Source organism: Mya arenaria, chromosome 3 (assembly GCF_026914265.1).
Source record: "Mya arenaria isolate MELC-2E11 chromosome 3, ASM2691426v1".
NCBI classification, from domain to species: domain Eukaryota; kingdom Metazoa; phylum Mollusca; class Bivalvia; order Myida; family Myidae; genus Mya; species Mya arenaria.
In genome coordinates, this window is record NC_069124.1 from 15,762,295 (window position 1) to 15,781,731 (window position 19,437).

The window sequence follows — 19,437 nt, forward strand, 5'->3', positions numbered from 1 at the left end:
GATGGATTTTATATTTGCTACTGTACAATAGGGGAGGTTACTGCGTAGGAGACGAACATTTTCTTAAACCGGTTTAGCATCAAATCAAGTAGGACCTACTCCGGTGACCTCAGACGAACATTCGTGTAAAAAATGGATTGAAATGGACAATCATAAAATTTTGGGCTATGGACTTATTGAAGACAACTGTATGGTAAGTCTAAATGCCGTTTGTTTTCATGATGGTTTAAATGATAAGAATTGTTTGTTATTTTTGATCACGCACAGGTATGCCCCCCCCCCCCACATAGTGACATTACTCCGCAAAGCTTTGTCTGCTTTTTCCCCGCAAAATTTCCTCGGGAATGGGCGTAACCTAGGTTCCCTTTGGTGCGAGGACATTTTACCATCAGTTCATTTCTGCAGGGAAGGAATTTAAGCGGGGGTTAGTCCACCTAAATGGCCTTCAGTCTTTTGAAGATTTTTAGACTATGGCAGACTCGAGACAGGGATACATAATGTAGTTAGTGTCGGTTAGAACCAGCCGCCCACCCGGGTAGCCCAGTTGGTTAGAGCGCCATGCTAGTGTTCCGGCGGTCGTGGGTTCGAGCCCCACACCGGGCGCACTTTTCCTCCCAGGTTAACTTTAATAACAAATGTCAAAATAATAAAAAAGTATCCCTGACTGCTAATTATTGTAGCTTTATAAAGCCGGGGTTGGCTGAACTGAAAATCCCACTATTCCTCGGACCTGGGGAGTTCATGGTTACAATTGACTGCAATCATTTTTTTGAAAAAAAAAGGTAAAAAAGTGTTATTGTTTATCCTTCAAACTAAATTCAATTGACGCCAAGTCTATTGCTAACTATTGCACCAGTCAATTGTACATAGAAACAGTGATTCTTCACAATCATGTGCTTATTTGTTTGTCATACTGTACCAAATTATTTGGGAATATTGTTAGCACATGTTTTAATAATACCATTTTACCTCAGGACAATTTTTCAATAAGAACTCAGTCAAGTATGAAATATTTCCATTTTGGAAGAATGCTGTAGATCTTTTACATTTGAAGATTTGGAAATTATTATTGGTTATTCTTTAAAAAGTGTCAAGATTTGAGTAGATCTATGGTAATGCAATTAGTAGCTCAAAATTTTAATCCTTCAATTGTTATTTTAAAAACTGTTTTACTTAATGATAAAGGAAAATTATTCATTTTATTAAACAGATGTACACAAGAAGGTATGCAATTCTAATTTTGTTAATTTTATCCAAAATTGAAAACTTATGGCTAAGTATCTGTAGATGTTGATATATATTATATATATACAATTGACTGTTTTTATTGCTTATTAGTGTTGGGAATCGGACTGAAATATTACTATAGATAATCGGTTTATGAAAACAATCAATGATCGATTATTAATCGTTTTAATCATTATTTAACTATCTTAGGTCATCATATATAAGGCATATAGATAAACTACATGAACCAGTTTAAGAAAAAATGTTCCCTTACAATATTATTTGTACATTTATTTGTATAAATTACATTATTTATTCAGAACGCAACTATACTTTAGTGTTTACAAGTTACTATTACAGATCATGAGACTGCAGGCTCTAAATTTTGTGTACGGTATTGAATACATGTGTAAAGTAAACACAAAGAAAAATATCAATTTCGTTTTGATAATCAGTCAGTAACAAGTAAAACAAACAGTTGAATATTCTGTGTTTTACAAGAACATTTTCTTTCAGAAAACTGAGAAAACTAAATTATTACATGATTTAAGAAGTAAACAATACCGGTAACATTTTAAAACCACAAAAGTGTGATGTTGAGAACCAATCCTTTTGCAGTTAAATTACAAAGAAAATTTGTAATAAGGTACTGTAGTGAGCTACTGACATGATAATATGACTAGATAACACAACATAGTACCACATGAACATTTCAACATTAACATGTATTGACCAGAAACAAAATATATTTTCAAGACAATCTTTTAACTGGTAGTCGGTAGTGGTTACGTCTCTTGTTTCTATAATCGATTGTTCAAATTTCACTATCGATTGTCGCTGATGAAGGCCTTTCCGATCAATTGTCGATTATAACTGATCTTCGGCACAACACTATTGCTTATACTTCAGCCTTTTGAGATTTCATTAAGTTTCAAGTAATATTTTTCATATACTATATCAATATAATTTCCATGTTCTTTTTTTTTAATAATGATATAGATAGACTATACTAATTAGTGATGTTCTGATGATCAATTATAATGAAAAAATAACTGGTATGTTCCTGAAATCAGTTTTTCTTCTTTCATCTTGTCAATTTTGTTCAGTTGTAATCATTAACAATATGGCTAAAGCAACAACAACATTAATAGTGGGGTTTTTTGGTGAAATTTACTGCCTTACTGCCTTCTTCCCTAGTGAAAACTTGTCCATTTTTCACCATATTTTATGTTTTCCAAATTTGATAAGTGGAGATTTCATAACATTAATGAAAAAAAATCTTGAAAAGACTTACTATAAATTAACAAAATAATATATGCATAAAAATCTTTAAAACATGTAGTATATAGAATATTTTAGCACAAGCCCACAATCATGCACTGGTGAAAATTATGTCATCGGGGCTTGTTCTAATTCTGAATTTAATATAGCAGGGCTTGAAAAAAAAAATATGCCAAGCAATAGAGTAATAATTCAGGCTTGTTCATCCCGAACTCCAATTTCGATGATATATTTTGCCATTAAAATCTAAATTAGATATTTAAGCCTGATTTTGTATTTTTCCCAATGTCAACTTTTTTTCCCAAATTGTATTGTACAGGTGGTAAAAAAAATTCCATAAAATACACTAACTAGATATTTTCAATCCTTTACCTAACATAAGTAGAGTAAAGGATGATGAGTTTTTGTACAAGAATAAAATTACAAGTACGGTACCAGGTATTGTCAAAAAATATTTCTTCTATTAATAAACAGCAATGTCAGTGGAACTGATTACCAATAGTCAAACCAGTGTGTGTATACCACGTGATAAATTACGTCATATATGCTACATCGGAAGGCAACATTTTGCTTAAAATGAACACTTAAATTAAAGATACCTTTTCTTTTACACCACCATTATAAATGAAACAAAGGGCAGTCTATGCCGCTTAAAGAGCCCCGCATTTGTTTTATTACCGACATTTGATAAAGTCATTAGTTTCATCAAACGCTTCGCCCGTTTTCAAAATCATGTTTTGACAGTGCTCCGTCTGACGGCCGTATTGTGAAAAGGTTTGTCGAAGTGTTTAAAGCAATTAAACTCGCAATCAAACTCTGGTAAATGGCCGAAAGCAAGGCTCCGTAGGTGGCGTAGACTGCGCTTTGTTTCATTTAAAATGGTGAAGAAATAGTAAAGTTATCTTTGTTTAAAGTCTTTTTAGCTCACCTGTCATTTTGTGACAAGGTGAGCTTTAGTGATCGCCTTTTGTCCGGCATGCATCGTGCGTCGTCCGTCAACAATTTACTTAAAAGACATCTCCTCCTTAACCGCTTGGCCAATATTAATAAAACTTCATAGGGATGTCCCTTGGGTGGTCTTCTATCAAAGTTGTTCAAAGAATTCAATTCCATGCAGAACTCTGGTTGCCATGGCAACCAAAAGGAAAAACTTTAAAAATCTTCTTCTCCTAAACCACAAAGCTTAGGCCGTTGATATTTGGTAGTTAGGATCACCAAATAGTCCTCTACCAAGATTGTTCAAATTATGGCCCTTGGGTCAAAATTGGCCACGCCCCGGGGGGTCATGGGTTTTCTCTATATGTTTATAGTGAAAACTTAAGAAATCTTCTCCTCTGAACTTACTTGGTCTAGAGATTAGATATTTGGCATGATTCATCGTCTAGTGGACCTCTACAAAGTTTGTTCAAATTATGGCCCTGGGGTCAAAATTGGCCCCACCTCGGGGGGTCATGGGTATTTTCTATATGTTTATAGTTAAAACTTCAAAAATCTTCTCCTCTGAACTTACTTGGACTAGAGCTTAGATATTTGGCATGATTCATCGTCTAGTGGACCTTTACAAAAATTGTTCAAATTATGGCCTTGGGGTCAAAATTGGCCACGCCCCGGGGGGTCATGGGTTTTCTCTATATGTTTATAGTGAAAACTTCAAAAATCTTCTCTTTTGAACTTACTTGGACTAGAGCTTAGATATTTGGCATGATTCATCGTCTAGTGGACCTCTACAATGACTGTTCAAATTATGGCCTTGGGGTCAAAATTGGCCCCGCCCCCGGGAGGTCATGGGTTTTCTCTATATGTTTATAGTAAAAAAAATCAAAAATCTCCTCTGAACTTACGTGGCTTAGAGCTTAGATATTTGGCATGATTCATCGTCTAGTGGACCTCTACAAAGTTTGTTCAAATTTTGGCCCTGGGGTCAAAATTGGCCACACCCTGGGGCTGATGGGTTTTCTCTATATGTGTTATCAGGGTTCGACACTAACAGTAGTCCGGTAGTCCGAGACTACCAGATTTATGGTCGGACTACAAGAAATTTTAAGTCAATAGTCCGTCGGACTACTAGAAGAAAGTAAATATCACATCAGTTAATTGAGCATAAAATCTTTATTACGCTTAAACTTGCGTAAAACGTGATGTCAAGAAGCCGATTATCACCGGTAAACACTCATTGTAAAGCTTGCCGAAGATGGCCGAGCAGTTCCGGACAACATGGACTGTTAACCGAATTCCGCGCGCATTTCGTTTAGCCTTTGGATTAATGTTTAAACCAGTCAGTAGAATGTCTTTATTTAGAAAGGGAAAAACCATTTTCACACTCTATGGTGTGTTTTAATCGTCAGACATGTGCACCTCTGCTTAAATGTAGATTTGGGTCCAAGTGGCAGATTTTCTAAATCCCTTGCATTTTCAGTCAAAAACAATGAAAGATACGATGCAGATAAACACTTGACGGTTGTTACTATTTTTAGATTTTCTGAAAATACGTCATGATTATTATGGTTTAGGGTATTGCCAAATGTCGGTGTTTATTTAAAGCAAACAGAAGGAACATTATGTCTGGCTTATGAAATCTTTTAAACTGGCTTTTAGAAGAACAGCTGATAAATTAATCATACTGCCAAAACAGGTATAATGCAGTGTAAGTGCAGACGATGACAGAGTTGTGTGCTTTAATTTTCGCGCCAAAATGTAACATTTTATACATTGAAGCTAGGGCCAATAACAATTAACACCACGCCGATAGCGATAAGGCAACACCTACAGTGTCACATGACCTCTTAATTAAGGACCTCCGACAAATACCCAGAAGCAGACGATAATAATACAAAAGTTATAAATGACAATAAGATAAAAAATGCATGGAACATCGTAAAACAAAGCAATAAAACCAAGTATAACATTAAATAAGTTCATTGTTATTAATTGTATGCAATGTATAATTCAGGTAGAAAAATGTCTAGTCTTTAAAATAATTTATTTCTAAATAACATCGGAATTTTGTTATGTGGTACAATAACAGTCTCTATTTTAAAACTCAAATAAAGGGAAACAAAACATGTATTAATTTCCTATCCGAAAATCAACAAAAAAAGATGTTTGTATAGATCCATTGTCAAACTCAATGGATTTCGCTGTTTTTCTTCCTTTTTCGATTCAGAATCACCTGTTTTATACAAGTGTAATGCATTATTATCATTATTTATATAACTACCTTATTGTTTCTCTCAATGAATAAATTTCCGTTTTAAATGAAATGCAAAACTGTTCTAACAATCAGCATAGAAATTTTGAAACGACCATAGTCATTATACATGTAAAGGTTTTTACTTTGATTTGCATCATTTTAAAATATGATTTTATTTTATCTATACGTATATACTTTTTGTGACCTTAAGCTATATATCAGATATTTAATTGAATTTAATAAAAAATGTAACTCACATAAATTGAGGTGTCTTTTTCACTAATATGTCAAACAAACTCAAATGCAAATGTATATGCCTCGGTTTTAAAACTTTTTGCACAATAAGGAGACAAATTTCAAAATCAAACTAAATCGCAAGATATCATCAATATTGTACACTAATTCTCATAATGACATTTCTTATGCTATTAAAACGGAAATATACATATATTATGTACGTTTACATTAAGACATTTTGAGATTTGAATTAGTCTACTAAACAGTCCCTTGTTATCAATTATAATTTTAGCAGCATAAAGGGAAAATGTCAGTATTTCGGATTTCTTAAACTGTCTTTACTATCTCTCAATTATGAAACATAATTTGTGTTAAATATATATAACAGCGTAATTACACTACTGTTGATATGTGAGGATTGTCGGAGGTCATGGCGGATAGCAACGGCAACTGATAAGCCCTGCCTAATCTGGACGCTAGTTTGAGTGACAGGCAGCATCATGTTAATTGTTATCTTACACCCATACAAAAAATAATTAATAACACTTTCGGAATTTATTTCATCATGTTTTTTTTAAGTATTATATGATATGTTGTTTAGATTAACAAAGAATACTGAATAGTAGGATGCCAATAATCAAATATTGCTTATCAGTAGGATGTCTGTCATTTGTGCCATAACTTAGCAACGATCTCAGTCGAGGTGTTTTAGTGTCAAGTGATTTATTGCAACATTTTCCTGAAAGTGACAGATTATGGGGTATTTTAGCATGGTTTTTATATTTTTAATCTGAGGTATTTTAGCATAAACATAGTTTTTAGCATTTTTTTGGTTTTAAAATTAAATTTAAAGGCCAAAAATTGTTTTGAAGAATGTGGAAATTTTAAGATTGAGACAGATAAAAATCATGACCAATCAAAGGGTTATACTGACAATGTTCTAAGAAGGCTAAGTCTCACAAAACACTGAAGGAATCCGTTGCCGGCTTGCATTTTTATGGACTACCAGAGTTTTTTGCTGGACTACCCAGATTTGGGATCCAGTAGTCCGAGGGACTACCTTGTGAAAAATGTTAGTGTCTAACCCTGGTTATAGTGAAAACTTAAAAAATCTGTGCAATATATGACAGGTGAGCTATGACAGGTGAGCAATTCAGGGCCATTTGGCCCTCTTGTTTTAAATCAAAATATTGCCTTCTGACGTAGCATTTATGACGCAATTTATCACGTGGTTTACACACACTGCAAACAGGAACTGATTCCCAACACTTTAGTTCTTTAAGCATTCTGTGCAACTCTCCAAACTTGCCCCAGGGTCTGAAGTAAAAAAAAAAATGACCTCATAAATATTCTGCTTTGTGGCATGTTATTAAATGCTTGATCAACACATATCCACTGAATATTATATATATCTTAAAATGTCTGACCTCATCAAATGCAAAAGAATCAGTTACTACAATTCAAAAAAAGATTTTGGTATTAATTTTCTGTCACATAGCTTAGACTTTAAAATTCTAATTAGCTCTTAAAACATGATTTAACATAAGTCATATATGCACTTGCCACTTGACCATTACAAGTTAAAAGGCCATAAATCACTGACTGTGTAAATCACTGATGGTGCAATCAATTGGAAACAAATGGAAATATTACTAGATTTTGATTGGATGCCTCCATTCAGAGTTTATTATATATCAGGATTTTGATCCAATCACATTGTGTGTTATACCTAATCTGATGACAAAACAATTTTTAGGCGGAGCTAAATTAGTCCCACCCAATCAAGAAAGGAACATTACTTTGAATTTGTGTCATTAAGAAACAAAACTCTTCCATATTTCTGTATATTTTCTAAGCATTCTCGTTCATTTAGAATGTCAAGTGTCATCTTTGATCCCATTTCTAAATGTAAATAAAATCCCATATTGCTGTTAGCATTTCTTATTACATCATCATATCATTTTATTATGCCCCCTTTTGAAAAAAGTGGGGTATATTGTTTTGCACATGTCGGTCGGTCTGTCTGTCTGTCTGTCTGTCTGTCTGTCGGTCGGTCGGAATACCAAATGGTTTCCGATCAATAACTTGAGAACGCTTTGACCGAGGGACCTCATACTTGGTATGTGTATTGGTCATCACCAGCAGATGAACCCTATTGATTTTGAGGTCAGTGGGTCAAAGGTCAAGGTCAGTGTGACCTTTACATGAAAAACGGTTTCCGATCAATAACTTGAGAACGCTTTGACCCAGGAACCTCATACTTGGTAGGTGTATTGGTCATGACCAGCAGATGAACCCTATTGATTTTGAGGTCAGTGGGTCAAAGGTCAAGGTCAGTGTGACCTTAACATGAAAAACGGTTTCCGATCAATAACTTGAGAACGCTTTGACCCAGGGACCTCATACTAGGTAGGCTTATTGGTCATGACCAGCAGATGAACCCTATTGATTTTGAGGTCAGTGGGTCAAAGGTCAAGGTCAGTGTGACTGTAAGCTGAAAAAAGGTTTTCTGATTGTCCATATTTTTTTTATCTTGTATTTGAGTAGTTTAGATTTAATTTTGTGAATATGTTTTCTCTTGTTATGCCCCCCTTCGAAGAAGAGGGGTATATTGCTTTGCACAGGCATGTCGGTATGTCGGTCGGTCCGTCGGTAGACCAAAGCTTGTCCGAGTGATAACTCAACAATTTCTGGTCGTATGGTCATCAAACTTCACATGAAGGTTGGGCCTGACCAGTAGATGACCCCTATTGATTTTGGGAGTCATCGGGTTAAAGGTCAAGGTCACAGTGACCTTTAATGGTAAAATAATTGAAAAGCTTGTCTGAGTGATAACTCAACAATGCCTGCACCCATGGCCCTCAAACTTGACATGGAGGTTGGGCCTGACCAGTAGATGACCCCTATTGTTTTTGGGGGTCATCAGGCCAAAGGTCAAGGTCACAGTGACCTTCAATGGTAAAAGGTTGTCCGAGTGATAACGTGACAATGCCTGCACCCATGGCCCTCAAACTTGACTTGGAGGTAAGGCCTGACCAGTAGCTGACCCCTATTGTTTTTTGGGCTCAATGGGTCAAAGGTCAAGGTCACAGTGATCTTGAATGGTAAAAGGTTGTCCGAGTGATAACTCAACAATGCCTGAACCCATGGCCTTCTAATTGACTTGGAGTTGCATCTGACTTGTAGATGACCCCTTATGATTTAAGGGGTCATCGGGTCAAAGGTCAAGGTCACAGTGACCTTGAACGAACAAAACTTGTCTTTTGATAACTTGACAATGCCTGCACCCATGGCCCTCAAACTTGACATTTAGGTTTCTGGTGACCAGCTAATGACTCTTGATTTTGAGTTCATACAGTCAAAGGTCATGACGGTCATAACAAACTTTATCCTCACACTTTAATGGTCATAATCTTAAAACAGCAACAAATCAGCGGTCATTTCGGTCCATGATTTCATTCAATTGTCCATATAATCCTGACAACTTGGCGCTCAGGGGGGCATAATGTTTGACAAACATCTCTTGTGTTTAAATAATTGCTTTGCTTATTTATTAGACTAGTTAATAGTGAAACAGACAGTGTTTCTGTAATGAATATGGAATTCTTTACAATTGGAGATTTTGGAAATGGAAATTTAAGGGGTTTGCTTTAAGAATGAAGGCAATGAAAAATAATACATTTTACATAAAAAAGTTGTTAAAATTCAAATCTAAATCATACTCTTTACCTGAAAAAGATTTTATTTATTTATGTTTTTATTCTTGAAGTACAGATATATATATGTCATATTTTCCATTTTAGAATTTTTAAAGAAAGTTGAAGAACTTGAGAAAAAGAAATTTTAGAAAGAAAATTTTCAGTCATATGATTAAGTGAATGTATCAGTTAGTCAGAGACCTAATGTTCTACTTTGCTTTGCAAATGCTTTGTCTTTTTAATTGTAGTGCAGTGAAAGTTGTGTTTCTTTTATGAATATATATGGTACTCTTTATAATAGGAGATTTTACTTAATCATACCCTCATTAAACAATTTCTTATAATATAAGGGAATGGTTTCTGGAGGAAAAATAATTAAAGTAATAGATTTTATAGTATCAAAAAGGCTATTGATTGAAAGTATTAAATTAAATCTTTATCAAACTCTTCACTTTGATAATAATTTAAAAATTGAATGATTCTAAAAATATCGAGCTATATGTAATAATTTAAACAAATTTGAAGAGCTTGAGAACCAGAAATTTACAACTTTTAATATTTAGTGTAGCATCTGTACTAGGTAGTGTCAAGGTTTTTTCTGCAGTCCTACTGTGGGGACATTTAAAAGTGTCTGACAAGTTTATGATATACACAGAATGGTGTCACTGTTTCCCACAAGGATCATAAAAACAATGAAAAGGCCTTTTTTCAAAGAACGAAGTCATTCAATACATAGGAAAAGCAATAAATAAGGCCATTTCATAGTAACTTAAATTTAGACTTAGAAAAAGAAAACTTACAAGTATGGTGGTGCCTAGAATTATGCTATTTAAATGACTTATCAGTATGTGGAAAATGCAGCTATTATAATTTCAACAACTTTAAGGTTTAAATGACAGTATATTAATTATAAATTATTATTCACAAGTAGTTTTAAGGTCAATATGTTTTAAATTTTATTGGGACTTTCCTTAGTGGCGGTGGGGGACAATATTGTGCGAGTGTTCTTCAGGGTTGGAGCTGTGGAGGATGGTATATTAACGTTGACACACTTTAATAATTGTTGACACTCAAATAGGATTATCAAATATATATTTTGATATTTAAAATATCCAATCAAGTTCCATTTCTTGAAACACATATATGCTATGTAAACGTGAATTAATCGCCAAATTATAATAAATTAAAGCTGCACTCTCACAGATTTACCAATATTACAACTGTTTTTTTTATTTTTGTCTTGGAAAAAGCAAATTTTTGGTAAATATAGATCTGCAAATCAATGATTGAAGATTGCTGACAAAAGCTAACATCAAAGATTGGCATATTTCGGTCAGAAATTAATAATTAATGGCTTAAGCCTTACTAACGATTTAAGAAAACTGCATAAAACATTAATATATATGTGTGGCATGTTAGTATTAAAAGTTTAGCAACTATAAAAGAACACAAGTCATGCATTCAGTGACATATAAAACAATAAAATTGTATTGTTCAGAATTTAAGATATAAAGAAGAATATATAGTAAAATTAATGTACATTTTTATTTATTTTTAATTCAATATACATAAATCACAGACCTATAAACCATTGTTTATAGGTCCATGACAATATATCATTGAAGGCTACTGACCCTGATCAAATTTTGATAAGAAATTTTTCAGTAGCAACTCTCTGACTGTTATCTTTGCCTTCATCTAAAAGCACCAAGTATTGTCATGGTAACTGTCTTTACTGTGTATAATTAAGATCTTAGTTGGTCATTTTCCTACTGATATTTATTAAATATAGTCAATTTGCCTGCTAATAGTTTAAATGATCTTATTGACAAAATAAATTGGAATGGTTGAAAAAAGCATATCATTAAAATTTGCTGTTGGAATATATTCTGTGGAATAAATAATAGAATTATATAGAGATATATATAGTTACTTTAAATAAGTTTTGTTTTTAACTAAATTACATAAAAAAATGAATTGAACTGTTGTTTTTTCACACAAAAAATATTTGTTCATTCCTAGATCTTTTGATGAAAAAAATATGTTTTAGATCACCTGCATCATTGTCATAAAAAAACATTAGCCTATTCAGATCACTAAAATTCAAAACATGTTCAAGAAGTGAAAGCCCAAAATTGGCAAATACTGAGACAAATGAACTTGGTTTTGTTATATATCAGTGTGTGTATATCACATGATATGTGCAGTCACAAATGCTGCAACAGTAGGCAATATTCCTTTGAATGACTTAAAAGTTAAAACAGAAGACAACTTTTATTTTTCTTCACCATTTTGAATTAACTAAAGGACAGACTATACAGCTGCAAAGAGCCCTGTATTTGTTTTCTTACCGGTGTTGATAAGATGATTACTTTTCTCAAACACTTTAAAGCTGCACTCTCACGGATTTACCATTTTGACAAATCTTTTATTTTTTGTCTTTGAATGAGCCAATTTTTGCCAAAATATCTGCTATAAGTGATATAAGACTGCTGACATAAGATCTGACTAAACTAATTTTAATGGCATAAAGCATTACTAACAGTTTAAGAAAAATGCACAAGTATCCATTTTTTAAATTAAAATCGGTGATCTGATTTTTTGTCAGCACTCTTATATCACTGGTTTCCATTCATTTTCGCATAAAGTGGCTCATTCCAAGATAAAAAAAAAACTTTTTCAAAACGATCAATCTGTGAGAGTGCAGCTTTAATATACCTGTAAAGACTTGTCATAGTGTGCCAAGAAACTAAACTCTCAATCAAACTTTGGTAAAAGATCAAATGCGGGGCTCTGTGTGTGCGGCATAGACTGTGCTAATTTTTATTTAATATGATGAAGAGCTAGTTAAGTTATCTTCATATGAAGCAAAAAAAATGTTTCAATACCCTGTATGAATTTTCTTCACCGGATATTGATTCATAAAAAAACTTGCTGTAGGGTGCGGAGCTACTTTTCGCTATATGTCTAAATGGAAAAATCTTCTCCTCAGATCCTGCTGGCCTGTTTTCAAAATAATGTCACAGAAATGTTCCTAAGGTTACCATCTGTCAAATTCCTTTACCATATGTTGATCCATAAAAAATATGGTTTCAGAAGGGGGGGATTAGTGGGTGTGGTAGTGGATCTTCACCAAAAGTGTTCAAATGTCCCTAAAGTGAAATATAGCCCTGAGTTATTTACACCCCATAAAGTAGTAGTCTTACACATTTATTTGTTCATGTTCTGTCAACAACTATGCCGTGTTATTTCAATTTTTATATAAATTATATTGTATTATGAAATATCATTGATAATATAATTATGTAGGATTTGAAAAAACAACAACTGCATACTGTTATAAATAAAATATGTATATTTTACCAATATATTATCGATGTTGGCCTGTCCAATGTGAAAGGCACAAGCGGTGAAAATAATTCCAATAAAAGTCACTAATTATTATTATTGTTATTATTATTAATAAACTATTACTGTTTCAGGAGATAAACAGAAACACAGAGGTGCTATACTTTCTGATGGAAAAGACAACAAAAGCATCTCCCATCATTTTGGCGTGGCTCAGATCAAGAGGAGAAATTTAAAAAAGGTAATAACTGAGCAACTAAGAACATGCAAGTTGCACTGGTTAGAGTGTAAGACCCATCTCGCTTCATGAGAATTGATAATCATCAATGTATTAAATCAAGAAATTGAATGTAAGTGTCTTGTCTTTTGCAGTGTTTTTGAAATAGAATTTATTAAAAAAAAAAAACTAAATTATTTTTTAATATGATTGTGAATGTGTGATGTTTTCTTCTGATCATTCTCTCTCAAAACCAGATATAGCAAACATATTTCAAGTTGTAGATGTTTTTGTTTTACTTGTAAATATAGTTCTGAGGTTGTATTTTAGGCAAAGCCTTTTTATTCTGCTCAATACAAACTTATTTTGTAAGAATTATGGCCCTTTGTAATTTTTAAACAAATACATTTTTTTTTATGTTTTTGTAAGCCCATTATAAAGGGACATTTAATATTCACCAGCTGCATTATAAAGTCAGACCGAAAGTGTCCAGTAAGTGTTCAAACAATAACTAATTTAGAATCCTTTCTCAAATCAGGTGAGCAATATATATAGGGCCATCTCTGTGTTTGTCTGACAAAAAAACAAAAATCAATATTTGAGTTAAATTGACAAATATTGTTGTAAAATGTTTTGTGAAGACATACAATTGGATTACTTTTGGGTTAATAGGATTATGGTTTCTGCACATAAAAATATTTAGAATAATATTTGGGTCAGTCGGTTCATGTTCAATATTACTGATAGTATAAGTGGAAGCAGTGACTTAAAATAAATTACCAAACAGTTTATGCTCAATTGCTTTGAGTTAACATACAAGATATGACACTTGGAATACTAGATCTTGGTGGCATAAATAAAAGACCTTGTTTTGTCACATTAACTTGTAATCAAGCACTAACTTCCTCTAAATTCTCTTCAGGTGATGGTTGGGCACAAACAAGAAGACATAGATCACAGGCGTATAGCATATGAGTAGACAGGAGTTTCACACTCTGCCAGACTTACTTCCTCAGACGAGCAGATTTAGGCTTCTCAAGATCACGCACTGCACACTAAGACATAGTCTTTGACTACAACAAGGCCTTAGGGGATGAAAGTACAGAGAGGTCCAATTGAAATCAATTCTGTGCTGCGTCATTTCTTTATTCTAGAGGTTGATGGACATGATTTATGGCATCAAGTGTGCAGTTTGTCAACTAACTATCAACACAGCAGTCTTGTTCACCAGCTGCTCAACTTGAGCTTTTAGCTTTATTGCTTGAAGCCACTGTATAAGAGAAGGGAAGGTGCAGACTCATCAAAAAGTCTCAAGGTTGAAACTAGGAAGAGAAGTTTGTCAAGAGTGTGAATATTTGCTTTGAAAACAATTGTTACAATGATTTGGTTTCCTTTGAAACTTGATACATACTATGTGTATGTTGAATGAATTGAGATGCTTAAATAAAGAACCACTATTCAAATATCAGGAAACTGCATTTTTCATACTAAATTGGTAAATGATGTCACCATTTCCTGTATGTATTTAGATAAGATATGTTTCCACAATTAATATTTTTAGGGACTATTTCTCAACGTAATGAAATAGATTAAATTTGTACAGCGTTATATGAGCTTAATATGTGTTTTCTGTTTCCTTAAAATTGATGAAAAATTGTCAGAAGGTAATGAGACCAGTATCCATTACTGCAATCATACAATAAAAAATACAGGGACAAGCCCACTGCTCATATAATATGATTAAACCTTGTTTAGGGACATGAGGCAAACAGAGTTACTTTCAAATGTTAAAGATGCACTCTCACACTTTGGATGTTTTGACAACTGTTTTCATTTTTAGCTTTACTGGCCAAAGGCCAGAAGAGCTTATGCGATGGTAATGTGTACGTAGTATGTGCGTCTGTAAACAATCCTCGTTTACATGATACAGCCTACAGTTCCTTTCGAAAACCAGCCAGATCCGCCCATGTATGCCTAGTTTATGGGCCTTGATAGTATACAAAAATCAGTGTGTCAGTAGGCAATTGCTCGTTAACATGATACAGCCTTTTTGATTGTATCTCAATGAAACTTGTACAGTATCTACATATCCATATGAGCTCGGTTCCTTTCGAAAACCAGCCAGATCCGCCCATGCATGCCAAGATTATGGGCCTTGATAATAAAAAAAAATAGTGTGTCAGTAAACAATTGCTCGGTAACACGATACAGTCTTCAGTTTTGATTGTATCTTGATGAAACTTGTCCAGTATATCCATTAGAGCTCAGTTCCTTTCAAAAACCTGATCTGCCCAGGTTTCCTGGATTATTGGCCTTGAAATTATTAGATGATGGGCCTTGATAGTATAAAAAATGCTATTTTGTAATAAATGCTTGCGAATATGATACAGTCTTCAGTTTTGAGTATTCAGATACCCATAAGGGGTTGGTTCTTTTCGAAAACAGTGATGTTGACCACACAAACCCAGCCAGTAGAGCATAGGCCCTTTTGGGCCTCTTGTTTGTTTTGGATTGGTACCATCCAGTCTTTGCGAAAAATGCATGGAAACCAGTAATATAAGACTACTGACAAAAAATTCAATTGCAGACTTTTTTATTTAAGTTAAAACATTGATGTTTTATGCACTTTTCTTAAACCGTTAGTAACATTAATCTTTGAAGGAAATATGAAATCTGGGATTTGATGTTTTGTCAGCAATCTTTTACCATTGGTTTGCTGATATTTACGCAAAAATTTGCTCATTCCAAGACAAAACAAAAGTTGTTAAAACGGTATATCTGTGAGAATGCAGCTCTAAATGTTTTGGCAAACATGTTTTTGATTTGGCAGCACAATCAGTCTTGAACATTGCTTGATTTTACTGCTGTATTAGAAATTACAGGGGTAATGGGGGATTTTTTTTAGTGTTTTTATTGCTTTTTGTGATTCATACAGTCATACTTCATTCCCCAGGGCACAACTTACAAATAGACAGAACAGGAAAATGGTCATTTTAAAAGGTCAAGGACAATGCAAGTTGAACAATCATATTGTTCATGGCTTGTATTTTTGGTATATTTTGTTGCATATATGCTATAAAAAAGTTGAAAGTTAAAAATAACTTCATAGTTGAAATGATGGCTTTGAATGGTTTTGTCAGTTGAGAAACAGCACTATTAAGAAATATGTTAATGGTACTTTATTATTTTAATCAATTTTAGATATTTGTATGAAAATTATTATCTTATTTTGTACATGAGACCTTTTAAACAGTTATTTATAATTTAACAAAGTGTAAATGATCAAAACTTAAAGCTGCACTTTCACAGATTGTCATTTTAGACACTTTAAAAAATTTGTCTCAAAAGCTGATTTGGTTATCATTCCTTTAATTCAGTCATATTAGATAATTCACAATAGAACCAATCAAAAATGTTTGGTAAGACTGCCGAAAAGTTCATTTACATTAAATTGTTCGTAATGCTACTATACCCATAAAACATCATTTTAGCCATAAATATGACAAAATGCAATCTGATCTTATTTCAGAAGTCTTATATCACTTAAAATTGGGTCTATGCAAAAAATGGTCTATTTATAGACCAACAATAAAAGAGTGCCGGTAGTCAAAAAGATCAATTAGTGAGATTGCAGCTTTAAATACACCGCTGTAAAGTCCGCTGTAAAATTCCAATGGTTTGCCTCAATCTTTAAAGCTAGCATACTGTTTAATTGACAGCCATACTTTTTGTTTAAAAGTGTCATGATATGTTTGTACAATGTGTTTATATAATTCATTAAAGAAGTCAAAACAAATTTGTTTATCTTGTAATTTGTTTTCTATTATTTAAATGACCCAGACGAAAATTGGGAACGTCAGTGCTAGTTCTTTTACTGCTAATATTCAATGAAGTTTCTATTGGTGTAGCAGCAAGGAGGTGTTACATTAAGGATGCATCATATAAACCAAATTATACATTCATATGCACAACATACAGGCGTGTAGCCACCTATACGTGAATACGCGGCTGAAAAAAACATGGTTCTGAAAAAAAAAACACTGAAGTAGCAGTATGCGAACTTGACTACATGATCCAAAAACTGGTTATTTTCCAGAATGCACTAGATTGCACCATGGTTTTCAAAATTTTCTGAGGGGGGCATGCCCCCGAACCCCCCAGCACATTTATGAATCCACATGAATAGAGGGGTAGCTACGCCCCTGACATTATTGAAACCACAGTGTGGCTAAACAACACTTGTATGATTATCCTACGCAGTGATCTCCCATGGAAAATGCAATCGTCAAAGAATCTAAAGGGGATGTTTATATGGACTAGATTTGAAATACACCAAGTGTTTAAAAATGTTGATTTCAGTCACGAAGAGAATCAACCATACTCCTCACTTGTTGGAGTAAGATGAAAAGTCCACTTACCGCGGGAAAGAAAGTACATTGAAAATATTCATTTGATTCAATTGACTTTATCTTTTTATAAATATGTTGCAATACATAAAATACGTTATTTTTTTTTTATAATTGTTCACCCATGTTGAATTTTATTTGGCAAATTTATTAGAGATTTATATATTAAGAAACTCAGTTTTTTAGTATGTGAATGGTTTGGACCGGCTTCCTCAGCCGCTAAAGGGATATGTTTATGACATACTTTTTTTAAATCTTTCTCACTTGAGTATTTGAGTGAATTTAAGTGAAGCGTACAGGGTTTTGAAAATGCATCTTTTACTTGGATTTTATAGCTTGTTATTACGAAATAAAGTATTGTGAATCAAACTAAGTGTTAAAGCTAAGCTATTGATGGCTGGAACCCTAAATGTTGATATGTGCTAAAATATATAGTCTTTGAAGTCCAAAATTTTGAAATGCGTTACAAACACGATTCAACAAAAGGCTGTTGCACAATCAATTGATTGACATAATCTTCGAGTATGTGTTATCTGCACCGGCATGGGCTTGCTCCCATCTTTTTTTAAAAATGCAATTGAAGTATAAAAGAAAATCAACCTGGTTACTATTATTTCTGCAAATTCAGTACCAAGGAGTAAAATAAATATAAGTGTTCAGATGCATTACGAGAAAAAAATATGTCTGGTGTTAAAACATGAGAGAGTCTCTTTAAACAGAAAAGTTTTGGCAGATAGTCAGTCAGATGATCATAATTGTATAAATAATAGCTTTTAAACGTCGTCATTCCTGTTCATCAGAGGTCGGATGATAAATATAATGCATAGCATCATCGCACTGGAGTACGAGAACGTTGTATACAGAGTATGTTTAAACTGAACATGCGTCTGTTTATTTCGATGTCCTAAAACGTTTAAACTGTTTAAAGGAACTATAACATTATGAAACAACAATTCTGATTACAGAAACTCATTGGCTCAATCTTTCCACATCTGCCCCTCCTTCAGAACAGAAATTGAATGGCTTAAAATGTTGGGCCGGGGTAGGTGTACTCCTCTAATTTACAGTCCGAAATAGGGCATTTTTATCTTAATATTCTTCTGCTTCTTACCCATGACTATGTGGGTTCGATCCCTACCAGGGCTACTATCTCATGGATGGCCTCTCAAAAATGACACAGTAACAGTTTCTAGCCAGGAAACTGACTAGAGAGTGATTTTATCAGCTAATCACCTTTAGCAAAATCGAGCTTGTTTATTTTAGTTAGATTTAACCAATGAAAGTTGTACCCCTTCATCGGTGCTTTGAAAAATAATTAAAGGACCCTGTTTGAAGCAAGTGCTTGCGCTTTCACGGGTAATCCTTGACCGAATGGTCTTAAGGAATACATTCAGTGTTCTCTAACCTTAAAGTCGATTAAAATTTCAATATTATAACCAAGTACCACCAGGAAGTATCTTTGGAAAATGCAAAATTAAGCAAACAGTTTGATTTTTTAGATTTATTAGTGAAATATGCATTTTGATAAAACAGTTTTCTGAAAAGGAATAATAAAACTACACATCTGACGCAGTTGTATATAATAAAACTGCTTTAGATTACACACAAGTTGAAAATGCCGATGGTATACGCGAAATAGGTAACAACTAACATCTTGCATTTGTTATTTTCTTGAATATTCTATCAATATTAAATTAATTAGCAATTATATGATGACATGTATATATCCCAACTTTTTTTTAACCCAGCAGCTGTAATACTGTGGAAATCTCCAACTGGTGATTTCTCCAACTTCTCAGTGTTCTCCAACTTCTGTATTCTCCAATTGGTGAA

General features: G+C 33.5%; 1 protein-coding gene and 1 long non-coding RNA gene across 2 annotated transcripts in view; both read left to right on the top strand.

The window, feature by feature from the left end:
- The window catches only part of LOC128227246 (uncharacterized), a 34,113-nt gene that overhangs the window by 4,656 nt on the left and 10,020 nt on the right, over positions 1 to 19,437 (top strand). The window lies entirely within an intron of this gene.
- LOC128227247 (uncharacterized) lies at positions 435 to 17,011 on the top strand. Its single transcript, XR_008259787.1, has 3 exons — positions 435 to 618; positions 13,116 to 13,222; positions 14,121 to 17,011. It is a non-coding gene; the product is annotated as an uncharacterized LOC128227247 (long non-coding RNA).